This window comes from Tupaia chinensis, unplaced genomic scaffold, assembly GCF_000334495.1.
Source record: "Tupaia chinensis unplaced genomic scaffold, TupChi_1.0 Scaffold000314_1, whole genome shotgun sequence".
Taxonomy (NCBI): Eukaryota; Metazoa; Chordata; class Mammalia; order Scandentia; family Tupaiidae; genus Tupaia; species Tupaia belangeri.
Window position 1 is genome coordinate 3,020,395 of NW_006159807.1, and position 14,672 is coordinate 3,035,066.

Consider the following 14,672-nt stretch of genomic DNA (forward strand, 5'->3'; position numbering starts at 1 on the left):
AGATCTTTTAGTGTCTGCTGGCTTTTTCGACATCCTTGTTTGTTATGACTTCTGTAGTCAAACTGTGGAGAATATATGGACACATTATCTGAACTATGGCTGGTAAAGGAAGAGATAGATATTATTATCATGGCCATTAGAGTTGTTGAAAAAAACAGAGACCCAGCAGTTGGCATAATGGCTATGTTGCTGAACTCCCATGTAGTGGACTGCGGTTTGAATCCCGGACCCGGTGGCTTAAACTCATGCCGAGTGTGTGTGCATGCGTGCCCAAGATCCTGAGAGGGGAATGGAGGAAAAGTGATTGTGGTGCGGCTATCCTCCCTGGAGGACGATTTCTCACTTTCTGTCTCTCTGTCTTTCTGTTGAGCACACGTGTCCTACGGCAAACACCTCTCAAAAAAAAAAAAAAAAAAAAGAGAATAAAACAGAGAACAGTGAGTGAGCCAGGTTCATTGTTGAAGAGGTTGGGGCCAAAACCTCACAGAATTATCTCTGGTCTCTCTCTCTCTTTTTTTTTTTTTAGAATTTTTATTTAAGTCTTCTAGTTATTAATATTATTAATTTTTAATTTGCTATAGGGCATGTGAGCTCATGAGAAAGAGAGAGAGAGAGAGAGAGAAGGAAAGCAAGAAAGCAAGGTGCCAGGTCAGGGAACTCAATCCATGGTAAGTCATGTGGGAGTCTAGTACCCCAACCACCACACCACCTGCTGGCCCTTGGGTCAATAGTTTTAGCAAAGTGGCCTGCCTTTTCCTTCTAATACCCTTAGTCAGGACAGAAAGGCAGAGAATAGGGCTCATGGTTATCCAACGAGCTATTCTAAAATGGCCCCTAGCTGGTGGAATCCTGAGAATTGTTTCTTCTCTCCTGGGAGGAGGCAGGAACTTTTAAAAACCAACTTAAAAAGAAATTATTTTTGGGATTTGAAGTCTTTGGACAATGGGAACACAGGTCCAGTGACATAGCCATTACACTAACTGCTGGTCCCTCTATGGTCTCTTTTAACCATGTAAGGTCTTCCATGACTTCATTCCCATTCTGCATTAAGATTTCAGAGGCCGTGGGGGTCAGCAGGTGCTATGGTGGTTAAGGGCACTGGATTCCCACATGGCTAATCACAGTTCAAGTCCCAGACTGGGCGGCTTGATTTCTCATTTTCTCTCTCACTCTCTTCCTCTCTGGCCAAATTAAAATAAATAAGTAAATAAAGATAAATAAAATAATTCTTTTTTTTTTTTTTGAGAGGTTTTTGCTATAGGGCACGTACGCTCACCAGACAGACAGAGACATAGAGACAGAAAGCGAGAAATCACCCCCCAGGGGGGATGGTCACGCCGCAATCCCTTCTCCTCCATTCTCCTCTCGGGATCCTGGGCACGCATGCACACGCGCCCGGCGTGAGATTTAAGCCACCGGGTCCGAGACGCGAACCGCAGTCGACTACGTGGGAGTCCAGCGACATAGCCATTACACTAACTGCTGGTTCCCAAAATAATTCTTTTTTAAAAAGGAAGATTTCAGAGACCAGTTTTCCACAGCATGAACTTAAAGCACTTCTACCTGCTGCTAGAACCAAAACTCTAAAAAAGTAAAGATACTCTGCTGTTCCTAAGTAATTCTCACATTCGATTTGGAATTATGCATATCTGTAGAGTGTACCTAAATATTCCTGCTTAACATCGTGCTTGTCTGACAGATGGGGCTTGTCTGACCATCCCAGGTTGACTGCGTTTGCCCTGTAGTTTCTGAATCTTCAAACATCTTCACAATTGGTTCTGTTTCTATCTGAAGCTGAGTCAGTTGTACAACTGTAGTTCTTTTTTCTCTTAAAGCAGGAGGAACATCATCAGAAAGGTTTCTGTTAACATCCATAGCAAAGTCTACCATGTTGGTATCACTAAGAAGATGTAATTTCCTTCGTAATAATTCTTTTTCATAATATGTCTCCTTTATAGTGAGAAACTCAAGGAGTGGAAAACAAGATGATGGTTATGATGGTCCAAAAAGTGAGGGATACAAGTAACCAAGTTGCACTCAACCATTCTCTCAAAGAAAAAAGATGCTCCTGGGAACCAGCAGGTGGCATGGTGGTTAAGGTGCTGGACACTTCCACGTGGCTGACCACAGTTTGAGTCCTGGACCTGGTGGCTTGCTTTCTCACTTTCCCTCTCTTTCTCTCTGTGTCTCTCTCTGGTCAAATTAAAACAAATGAATGAATAAATAACAATAATTCTAAAAAAGAAGGAAGAAAAAAGATGCTCCTTTTTAAAAATTTTAATTATTTGGAGCCAGCAGGTGGCATGGTGGTTAAGGGTGCTGGACTACCACATGGCCAACTGCGCTTCAAGTTCTGGACCTGGAGGCTTGCTTTCTCACTTTCCTTCTTTCTCTCTCTCAGTCTGTTCTTCTCTAGTCAAATAAAAATAAATAAATAAAGTTAAAATGATTCTTTGAAACTTTTATTTATTACTATTATTTTAAAATTTGAAATAGGGCACATGTGCTCATTAAAGAGAGGCAGAGAGAGAGAGAGAGAGAGAGAAAGTGAGAATGGAGATAGAGATGGAAAGTATTCCAGAATACTGAGTTCCTCCAAGGAATTGTTTTTTGTTGTTTGTTTTTGCTTTTAGGTTTTGTCATAGGGCTCTTGCATTCACCAAAGAGAGATAGCAAGAGAGAAAGTGAGAAATCACTCCCCTCAAGGGGAAATGGTGTCACTGCAATCCCTTCTCTTCCATTCTCTTCTTGGGATTTTGGGCATATATGTACAGATAGCATGAATTTCAAGTTATCAGGTCCAGGACTTGAACTGTGGTCTTCCACATGGGAGTCTAACACCTTAACCACCACACCACCTTCTGGCCTCATCCAAGAAATGTTTTTAAAATAATTTTATCAAATAGTATGGTTGACATACAAAAACTGTACATATATAATGTATACAACTTGATGCACCTGGAAATAAGTACACCCTCATGAAATCATCACCCTAATCAAAGTCATCGATGCCATCAGTTTCCTCCTGCCCATTCATTCACTCATTCACTCGCTCACTCGCTCATTCATTCATTTATTTACATTTGTGGTTAATAGCACTTAACATAAGATAAACTCTCAGCAAATTTCTTTTTTTCTTAAAATAATTATTTTATTTAACTTTATTTATTAATTTGAATTTGACCAGAGAAGGACAGAGAGAGAGAGGGAAGGTGAGAAAGCAAGCTTCCAGGTGCAGGACTTAAACCACAACCGGCCATATGGGAGTCTAGTGCCCTTAACCACCATGTCACCTGCCAACCCCACTTAGCAAATTTCTAAGCATATAGTACATAATTGCTAACTATAGGCACTGTGTTGTACTGCAGCTCTCCAGATCTTATTGATGTGAGAATTTGTACCCTTGGACAGACACCTCCCCACTCTCCCTATCTCTAGTTTCTGCCAACTGCTACTCTACTCTTGTTCTAGAAATTTTACTATTTAATATTCCACATATAAGTGGAATCACACAGTATTTGTCTTTCTGTGTCTAGCTTACTTCGCTTAGTGTAATGCCAGCCAAGTTCATTCATATTATTGCAAATGGCAGAACTTTTTTACTTTTTCTAAAGCTGAATTATATCCCTTTTTGTGTATATGCTACATTTTCTTTATCCGTTGTTATTGATAGACATTTAGGTTGCTTTCGTATCTTAGCTATTCTGAATGTTTCAATGAACATGGGAGTTCAGATCTCTCTGAGACACTGATTTTAATTTCTTTGGATATGTATGCCTAGAAGTGGAATTACTGGATAATATAGTAGCTCTATTTTTATTTTTTTGAGGCATCTCCATACTGTTTTCTATGGTGCCTGCCCCAATTTATACTGGTCCCCTCTTATCCATAGGGAATATGTACCAAGACCCCCCTGGGGATGCTAGAAACTGCAGATAGAACTGAACCCTGGGACCAGCAGCTGGTGAAATGGCTATGTTGCTGGACCCCCATGTAGTTGATTGCAGTTTGAGTCCCAGACCCGTGGCTTAAACTCACGCTGGGTGTGTGTGCATGCGTGCCCAAGATCCCAAGAGAATAATGGAGGAGAAGGGATTGCGGTATGGCCATCTCCCTGAGGGGTGATTTCTTGCTTTCTGTCTCTTTCTGTCTTTCTGGCGAGTGTATACACACTATATATGGGTGATGAAGTTTAATTTATGCATTTGGAGATAAATTAGGCACAGTAAGAGATTATCAACTAACAAGAAAATAAAACAATCACAACAATATACTGTAATAAGGGTTATGTAAATATTCTCTCTCTTTCTCAAAATATCTTATTGTATTTTACTCACCTATTTTTGGATCATGGTGGGCCATGAGTAACTGAAATGATGGAAAGCAAAACTGCAAATAAGGCAGGGACTACTGGCTATTCCTTTTTTTTTTTTTCCCCACTTTAAACAAGAAGTTTATTTAAACAAGATGCTTGACTTGAAGAGAAAACTATCTAGGATTCCTTATGTTTTTTTTCTTTAAGAGTAATTTACCCCTTGGGAACCAGCAGTTAGTGTAATAGCTATGTCGCTGGACTCCCACGTAGTCGACCATCCCGGACCCGGTGGCTTAAAACACGCCGGGCGCGTGTGCGTGCCCAAGATCCCGAGAGAAGAATGGAGGAGAAGGGACTGCGATGTGACCATCCCCCCTGGGGGGTGATTTCTCGCTTTCTGTCTCTATGTCTTTCTCTGTCTGTCTGGCGAGCGCACGCGCCCTATAGCGAAAATCTCTCCGAAAAAAAGAAAGAAAAAAGTAAAAGAAGAGTAATTTACCCCTACTTAAATTGTACTACATGTAACAGCTACATACAAAAAAGTTATAAAATTGTCCTTGGCTTCACAATGATAAACAAAAAACATTAAAATTCTCCAATCAAAGTATGCAAGGATTTTTATGTTGTTGGTTTTTGTTTGTTTCTTTTTTGTTGTTGTTAAAACAGTGAGAGCAAAATAACTTACTGGCATATAAAGATCAGAGCTGAATGAGCGGCCACTAGTGGAGAAAGGGGGGATTTTTACAGAACCAGTATTTCCCCATCCCATCTCCATTTGATGTCAATCAAAACATACCATTGGCCATTTAGTTAAAAAAAAAAAAGCAGTATGCTCGTGCACATACACCAGTTACTTTATGTACAATAAAGGAATGGGGAAGGGAAAATGAAAGAATAGAGAAAACTATACTGTAGTAGTCAGGATGTGGTGAAACCAAATTGTGGTTTTCTAATTGAGAATGTATTCTTGGTCTGTAAGAACAGAGTTCTGGAGTTAAGTAGCAGGTTCCCTTTTTAGTAGATACCTCCTGTCTGCTGTTGGAACACATCAATTGTATCTTCATCCTCCATTTCCAACTGTGCAGGTGTGTCTGTTTCATTGATTGGCTGCCCATCAAATCAGAATCTGATCTGCCTCATTGATAAACGCTGTCGTTCACAATAGGCTTTCATTAGCTTACTAAGTGGCATCTGCCTCTTAATCTTAAACTGCACCACAGAACTATCCTGCCCTGCCACCTTCAAATTAATATGATCGTTGTTCTCTGTCTTGACTCCTCCCTAGGGCTTTTTGTTGGCTATGGCAAGCGCCAGAGTCTCCTCAGAAGCCACTTCACAAAAGAGGTACCAGGTCAGGTCCTCACTGAAGGAACCAATATTCTCATCAACAATGTAAAAGAGTTTTTGATTTCTCTAATCCCAACAACACTTTAAAAATTTGTTTGTTTGTTTGTTTATAGAGATATTTTTGCTATAGGCATGCAGTTGCTGGAGACAGAGAGAAAGTGAGAAATCACCCCCTAGGAAGGTATGGCGATGCCACAATCTCTTCTCCTTCATTCCCCTCTCAGGATTTTGGGCTCACATGAACATGCACCCAGCCAAGTTTTAAGCTACCAGGTCTGGGACTTGAACTGCTGTTAGCCATGTGAGAATCCAGTGCCTTAAGCACTATGCCACCTCTTTGTCCCTATTTTTATTTTTTTGATGATGGTTAATCCTAATGGGTGTACGGTGATACCACGTTTTGTGTGTGTGTGTGTGTGGGGGGGTGTTTTAATTTGCCAGTGGGTATGTGCATGCAGTGGAGAGAGACAGAGATAGAAGTAAGAAAACACCCCCTCTCACCCATAGGGGATCATGCCACAATTCCTTCTCCTTCATTTCTCCCTCTCATCAGAATTTTGGGCACTCGTGCACATGCCCTCAGTATGTTTTCCAGGCTGTGGGGCCCAGGACTCAAATAGCACAGTCAGACATGTGAGATCCAGCTACCTTAATCACCATGCCACTGGCTAGCCATGGTTTTGATTCCATTTGCATTTCCATACCAAGCCATTGGTATGTCTTCCCTGGAGAAATATCTGTTCAGATTTATTGCCCATTTTGAAACTGAATATTTAGATTTTTGCAATTGAGTTGTAGGAGTTTCTTACATATTTTGGATTTTAACTCCTTATCAAATACATGGTTTGAAATATATCTTTTCTTCTGTAGGTTGTCTTTTTATTTTGTTGATTATTTCCTTTACTGTCCAGAAGCTTCTTAGTTTGATATAATTCCACTTGTCAATGTTTGCTTTCTTTGCCCATGCTTTTGATATCATTTCTGAGAAATCATTGCCAAATCAATATCAGCAAACTTTTTCCCTGTGTTTTCTTCTAGGAATTTTACAGTTTTAGGTGCCTACTCTCATCACATCTATTCAATATGTAAGAGTACCAAAAACGCTAGCAAGAACAGTTAAGCAAGAAAAATAAATAAAAGCATTCAAATCAGAAGAGAAGAAGTAAAATTTTCTCTGTTAGCAAATAAAGATTTTTTTAAAAAATGTTTTAGAATTTTTGCCATAGTATGTGTGAGCTTGCCAGAGAGACAGGGAGAGAGAGGGAAAGTGAGAAATCATCCCCCGAGGGGGTAAGGCCCACTGCAATCCCTCCTCCTCCATTCTTCTCGTGGTATTTTAGGCATACATGCATATGCTCTCAGTGTTTTTTTTCAGGCTACTGACCAAAACCACAGAGTCAATCATGGGGGATCCACTCACCACCCCACTACCTGCTGGCCCCATGATCTGATATATAAACTCTAAAGACTCCAAAAACAAAAACAAAACCAGTTAGAACTAATAAATAAATTTTTTTTTGAAGAGGTTTTTGCTATAGGGAGCGTGCGCTCGCCAGACAGACAGAGAGAGACAGAGAGACAGAAAGTGAGAAATCACCCTCCAGGGGGGATGACCACGCCTCAATCCCTTCTCCTCCATTTTCCTCTCGGGATCTTGGACATGTGCGCACGCATGCCCGGCGTTGAGTTTTAAGCCCCTGGGTCCGATACCCGAACCCGGTCAACTACATGGGAGTCCAGCAACATAGCCATTACACTAACTGCTGGTCCCAGAACTAATAAATAAATTAAGTAAAGTTGCAAGATACAAAATCAATATACAAAAATCAGTTGCATTTCTTTCTTTTAGAGAGTATTTTGCTATAGGGCCCATGCACTCAAAGGAGAGAAACAGAGATAGAAAAGGAGAAATTACTCCCCCAGGGGATATGGCCTTATCATAATCCCCTCTCCTTCATTCTCCTCTGGGGATTTTGGGCATGTATCCAGAGTGAATTTTAAGCTGCCAGGTCCGGGACTTCAACCGAGGTCGACTACATGGGAGTCTAGCAATGTAACCATTATGCCATCTGCTGGTCCCCTCCAAATCAGTTACATTTCTATATACCGACAATGAACTATTCAGAAAGTAAATTGAGGTGCAACTGTGGTAGCACTCGTTGGTAGACACTGCTGCTTAGAAGGCTGAGGCCACATAGGAGACCTAGGTCCAGTTCTGGGCCCACTCTAAAATTAAGATGTGGTAGTCTGCATCTGTAGTCCCAGCTACTCAGAAGGTCAAAGCAGGGAGAGACCTTACAAGAGGCAAGGCAAGACCTTATAAGAAAGAAAAAGAGAGAGGGGAAGGAAGGAAATAAGGAAGGAAGGAAGAAAGAAAGAAAAGAAAACTCAGGAAATTAAGAGAACAATTCCATTTACAAGAAAAAAACAAGAATAAAATGCTTAGAAATAAACTTAACCAAGGAGATTAAAATATACACTTAAAACTATAAAACACTGATGGAAAAAATTTAACAAGACACATATTAATAAAAAACATCTTGTGTTATAGATTGGAATAAGTAATATTACTAAAATGTCCATACTACTCAAAGTTATCTATCTATAAATTCAATGAAGTCCCTATCAAAATCCAATGACATTTTCGTGGGTTTTGTTTGTTTGTTTTGCTTTGTTTTGTTTTGTTTTAGAGATAGGGTCTCACTATGTGGCCCAGACTGGCCACAGACTTGAAATTCTCCTGCCTTAGTCTCCCAAGTAGCTAGGATTATAGGCATGCTTATAATATTCAGCTTCCCAATGGCATTTTTTTTAAGAGAGATTTTTGCTATAGGGCGTGTGTGCTCCCCGGAAAGACAGACAGAAAGCAAGAAATCACAGGAGGGTGATGACCACAGTGCAATCCCTTCTCCTCCATTCTCTTCTCAGGATTTTGGGCACACATGCACATGTGCCCAGTGTGAGTTTTAAGCCTACAGGTCTGGGACTCAAACTGCTGTTGACTACATGGGAGTCCAGCGAAGTAACCATTATGCCATCTGCTGGTCCCTCCAATGGTATTTTTTATAGAAATAGAAGGGACCAGCAGTTGGCGCAATTGCTATGTCACTGGACTCCCATGTAGTCAAATGCGGTTCGATTCCCAGACCTGGTGGCTTAAACTCATGCCAGGTGAGTGTGTGTGCATGCCCAAGATCCCGAGAGGAGATTGGAGGAGAAGGGATTGCAGCATGGCCGTCCCCCCGGGGGGTGATTTCTTGCCTTCTGTCTCTCTGTCTCTCTCTGTCTTTCTGGCAAGCACACACACCCTATGGCAAAAAACTCTTGAAAGAAAAAAATGTGTGTCAGGAGGAAAGGCATGGAAAACAAATGTAGATACCAGAGACAGTGTGGAAGGAGGGTGAGACATGACAGAAGGTGAGAAGTAGAGACTTAAGGGGAAAAGGGAAATAAAAGCAAAAATATATAAGAAACAAGAAATAGAAAATTATTTGTTGATGGCAACATGTATGGTAATATCCTTTATTAAGCCAATATGCAGTGTATTCGGGATGGGATATAGCATTTTGGAGAGGGTTTTTTTTTTTTCGCTATAGGGCACGTGCGCTCACCACACAGAGAGAGACATAGAGACAGAAAGTGAGAAATCACCCCCCAGGGGGAATGGTCACGCCGCAGTCCCTTCTCCTCCATTCTCTTCTCGGGATCTTGGGCACACACGCACACGTGCCCGGCGTGAATTTTAAGCGAACCGCGGTCGACTACGTGGGAGTCCAGCGACATAGCCATTATGCTAACTGCTGGTTCCCAGATATAGCATTTTGTATGCTGTGATGATGTACAATGAATGAACATAAAATAAATACATTTTTAAAATAAAATAAAATAGAAAAATCTTGGCTGCAGCTACACAAGTGAAAGTACCAGGAACTGGACTCAGCGCAAGACACTGTGGACATTTCAATAAAATGGCAGACAAACCAGACATGATGGAAATCGCCAGCTTCAATAAGGCCAAACAGAAGAAAACAGAGTTGCAGGAGAAGAACACCCTGCTGACTTCAGAGACCACTGAGCAGGAGAAACAGAGTGAAATTTCCTAAGAGCCTGGAGGATCCCCTGCCTTGTTGTCTTCAAGCCCCCAGTCATGATGTGGAGGAAGAGCCACCTGCAAGGTGGACACAGGCCACAAGCTACATTGTGACCCCTCCCCACTCTGATGTCATTGTCCTATGGGTCTTTGAGGAGACCCTCCTCCATTGGCTTGCCTAATTCTTGGGTGGGTCCTGGGGTATTATAGAAAATTATTGGTATGGGGACCAGCAAGTGGTGTAATGGTTAAAGTGCTAGACCATTCTGTATCTCTCTCTGGTCAAATTAAAATGAATGAATGAAAAAATAAAAATAATTTTAAAAATTACTTGTATGATTAATAAAAAAAAATACCTCGTGGCAAAAAAAAAAAAAATTCCTAAAATTCATCTAGAATCAAACAAGACTCTAAATAGCTAAAGCTATCTTAGGCAAGAAGAACAAAGTTGGAGGTATCACACTTCCTGATTTCAAAATATATTACAAGACTACAGTAATTAAAACAGTGTATTTCTGACATAAAGACAGTAATATAGACCAACAGAACAGAATAGAACCCAGAAATAAATCCAAGCATATACATATGTCAACTGATCATTGAGAAATGCATTAAGAATAAACAACGGAGAAAGATGTTGGGAAAACTGGATATCCATATGCAAAAGAATGAAATCAGACCTTTATCTTAGGTCCTACAGAAAAAAAAAAAAAATCAAAATGATTAAAGACTTGAACATAAAACTCCAAGGAATGTTTAAACCAGAGAAGGAATTCTCTCCCTTCTTTCTCTAGGAATTGGGAAAAGGCAGAACTCAAGAGACAAGGTAGATTATGGCACAGTCTAAAGCCTTGGGCCTATATCCTCTGAGAACCAGCAGATAGTTTCTAGAAGAGACAAAACTGTCAGTTCTACTGTTGAGAACTGCTCCAAACTTGTTTCGACTAGCATCTGAAGAGCCTCACCAAGTATATAGGTCAGACTGGGAAGGAACAACGTATGGAAGAGGAGGCTATGTTAGCCAAAGCCATCCTGGTGCTGAAAACTAGTGCCGTGTTTTGAATGTTGTCTCCCCAAAATGCATGTGCTGAGATTTGGAGCCATTATCACATTGAAGAGACTTACTCCAATCATTGTGATAAAAGGTGAGACTGGTGTAACCTAGTAGCTCAATCCATAGTAGTTCCAGACTGCAGCACTGGAAGCCACATGGCCTAATATGGTTTGGATATCCTGCCCACCCCGTGGACCTGAAATGCACCAGGCCTAAGATTCTGACAGGCTGAAGGAAGATCATGTCATGATTGGGCCCTGTCAAGGATGCTTCTCTTTATCTACCTCTCTCTCTCTAGCACATGTGTATATACATCAAAGAAAGAAGGAAGGGAAGGAAGGATGGGAAGAAGAAAGGAAGGGGGAGGGGAAGGGAGGAAGGAAAGAAAGAAGGCAGGCCAGTCAGCTCCATGGTACAGTCAAGAAAAGCCAGATCCTAAATGCTGACCATGGTTTGAATCCCCAGCCTGGTCAGCCTGAACACTCCTGGCACATGTGTAAATGTCTGAGACTCCAGACTGGATGATGGAAAGAAGGGAATCATAGAGTGACTAGATGCTGTTGAAAGTGCTTATCTCTTTCTCTTTCTCACACGTGTGCACACATGTGCTATAACATGAACAAAGTAAAAAAAAGAAAGGTAGGAACTTTGAGAGATATTGTGATTGGATGAGGTCATCAAGGTGGTGCCCCATGATTGACTTCTAGAAGCTTTATGTGAAGAGCAGACACACTAACACACACTCCACTCCTGTTTTGTCTTGCCATGTGATATCCTGAACTTTCTCGGCCTCTGCAGTGTCACTACCAAGAAGAACCTTAGTAGATGTGGCCCCTTGACCATGGACCTCAAATATTGTCAACTAAATAAACTTCTACTCTTTTTTTTTTTTTTTTTTTGGAGAGATTTTTGCTATAGGGTGCGTGCGCTCGCCAGCCAGCCAGAGAGAGACATAGAGACAGAAAACGAGAAATCACCCCCCGGGGGGATGGTCATGCCGCAATCCCTTCTCCTCCTTTCTCCTCTCGGGATCTTGGGCACGCACACACATGTGCCTGGCGTGAGTTTTAAGCCACCGGGTCCGGGATGCGAACCGCGGCCAACTACGTGGGAGTCCAGCGACATAGCCATTACGCTAACTACTGGTTCCCAATAAACTTCTACTCTTTATAAACTACCTAGTGTGGGATTCACTCATTAATGACAGAAAGACTCAAACAGATAGTTTGTTTTTTTTTTTTAATGTTAGATAAGAAATTTGTGCTCTGTAAGCTCTACAAGGGGAAAAAGGAAACTTCCTGCTTCTTTCTCCAGAGAGGAGGAGTTGATACTGTAGAGAGACTCTAAGAAATTAGACCACAATTACCTGTGGGTAGGGTCACTGTGATTGAAAACATGAATTTTCTTCTCCTCTTTGCATTCACATAGTGACATAAAACTTCTGCTCCAAACACTCAAACTGTAGAGAAGAAATAAAATGAGCTCAAGCCTGTCTCCTTTGGGAAGGCTGAATCATCTTTCTCTCTGTCCTTTCCATTAGATGTTTTAGTTTCTAGGTTAAGTCCTTTACAGAGAGAGAGTAGTTTTGCTTGGTACAGGTAAAACTATGTTCTTAAGCAGTTTAAAAAATCTTTCTTGTGCCCTGGAAATATCTATGAAGAAATAGAGACACTAACATGAACCTGTTTCCAATCTTGCTTCATGCTATTGGTCGAAGAGCATTAATTCACTCTCCAATGGGCAACATCAAAGAAAAACAAGGCAGAATTTTCAGGCCTACCAAAGGTGTTCAGTGGTGGTCAAATCCAGTTCTACAAACGGTAGGCTTTCATTTATTATAAATGCTTGCTTGGGTTCATAATGTAACAAGCAATGTACTGGGCAGTGGGCCTACAGTAAACACATTAGATAATCCATGTTTTACAGGTGTTTTACATATAGGATTCTTTTATGTGTAAAACTAGGGAGAAAACAGCTGTTCCACAGCCCTTCTTATCCCAGCAGGCCTTTTCTTTTAAAGAATAATGAATATATATCGTTCCCTGCACATTCCGTATTTCTGCTGTCACAGAGATTATATCCAGGAGGCATGGGATTCCGGAAGGTGCATTTGATGATGGGTGGATGAATACTACAAATTAATTTGGCTGAATTTCTGGAAGTTGCACCCAACTTTCCTGTCCCCTTTGAAGTGCCGCATGGAATGGCAATTTGTCTGCTGCCGCTGGCCTTCTGCAGTCGATTTTGTGGTAGATGAAAGGACCAGCATCATGTAAATCACTATGGTGTTCAGACTCCATACATTGCTCCTTCTAGGAAGGAAGATGACCCATAGTCATAATTGGAACATAAAAGGTGGTCAAGTTAATAGTGCTATATGGAATCCACTGTCAAGCTTTCAGAGTTGGTGGTGGAACACAGTAGGGAAGAGCATCATGACGTGGACTGACTGCTATGATCAGTGGATGTACTTCCATCAGGAATCTGTCACCTCGTGCCAAGAACCATGAGCCAGATGGTAAGCCTAGAATTCAGCTGCTCACCAGAAATTGCTCTGCTAGTTTGATGGTGTTGTCTGTTGGGAGCGTAGAAAAAAAGGAATGTAACATTGAATTGAGAGCATTCCTGGGGACTTCAAAGGAGAGGTTTGAACGGGAAGCATTTGCCACTTTCTGATTCCTTATGTGTGATTTATGACATAATTTTGAGCCAGAATTCTAAAAAAAATGAGTTATGTTTGATTACTTCAGGTAAACATACTTATTCACATATGATAAGAATGCAATGATCAATGTCACCGTAGCATCATTACACTCTAGGTTCAGAAATGATAATTCCTTTGCCTAGGATTTCTTGCTTTGAGTGATGGTCACAGATCAAGGTTATGTAGACGAGCCAGTAGGACTATGTATGCACTCATAACTCCACAAATACTGAAAAGATAGTGCTTGAAAAGTAGTCTCAAAAGTGAATAAATAATGGTTCCTGCTGGGAAAGAGATCATAACATCCAGACGAAATGTCAAAAATGTAATGACCAATATCTAGATGTCTGAAAATGTTTTCCAGAGTGTTATGATCAGGGAACAATGTAAACGCAGCCTACAAGTGCTAATTTATACTCTGCGCCTAATTCTGTTAAACTTTTCCGGGTTTAAATGATCACTTTTATTCAACACTTCAATTAAAAATCCATTATTAGGGTTGGGCCTATAGTCTAATGGTCAGATCCCACATGGCTGACCACAGTTCAAATGCCAGCCTAGTGGCTTGAAAAATACCCTGGACATGTGTGTATGAGTGCCCCAATCCTGAAAGGATGGGAAAACAGAGAAGAGATTGTGATGTTTTCTTTCTCCCTCTCTGTTTCTGTATGTTTGTCTCTCTCTGATAAGTGCATGAACCCTCTGGCAATTTTTTTTATGATCAGTTATTTAATTAGGTTCTTGGCAAAAAATTTAGAACACCAATTTGTGAGGATAAACTCCATTTGTAAGGGCAAACATGGATCGCAGGTAGCCCTGGAGCTGAGGAAAAGCTTTGATTTCTGGTAAAATTTGCAAGTTCACAGCTTTCTGATTGACCTTGCACTGCTCTGAAATCTCATATTCCTCCTTCTCTGTGTCGAAGATCTCACCTTCCTGGCGTCTGGGCTTCCGCGGTTTCTTTTTCTTGAAGTAAGCATTGGTAAGGTGCTTTGGGATTTTTACTTTACTAATATCAATTTTCATGGAGGTGGCAATAACAAATTTCTGGTGTGTTCTATGCAGTGGAACTCGATTGAGAACCAGTGGTCCAGTTACAAGTAGCAAGCCACTGTTCAACTGCTTCAGGAAAATCACCCCCTTGTGCCGCGGTCTAGCCTTG

At 41.1% G+C, this 14,672-nt stretch overlaps 3 pseudogenes; 1 reads left to right on the top strand and 2 right to left on the bottom strand.

The window, feature by feature from the left end:
• LOC102480264 (eukaryotic translation initiation factor 3 subunit E-like) overlaps positions 1 to 2,045 on the bottom strand; it is a 3,755-nt pseudogene extending 1,710 nt beyond the window's left edge.
• Positions 2,046 to 5,150: 3,105 nt separating this feature from the next.
• On the bottom strand, positions 5,151 to 6,374 carry LOC106735136 (small ubiquitin-related modifier 2-like; annotated as a pseudogene).
• Positions 6,375 to 9,630: 3,256 nt separating this feature from the next.
• Positions 9,631 to 9,765, top strand: LOC106735139 (thymosin beta-10 pseudogene; annotated as a pseudogene).
• Positions 9,766 to 14,672: the final 4,907 nt, after the last annotated feature.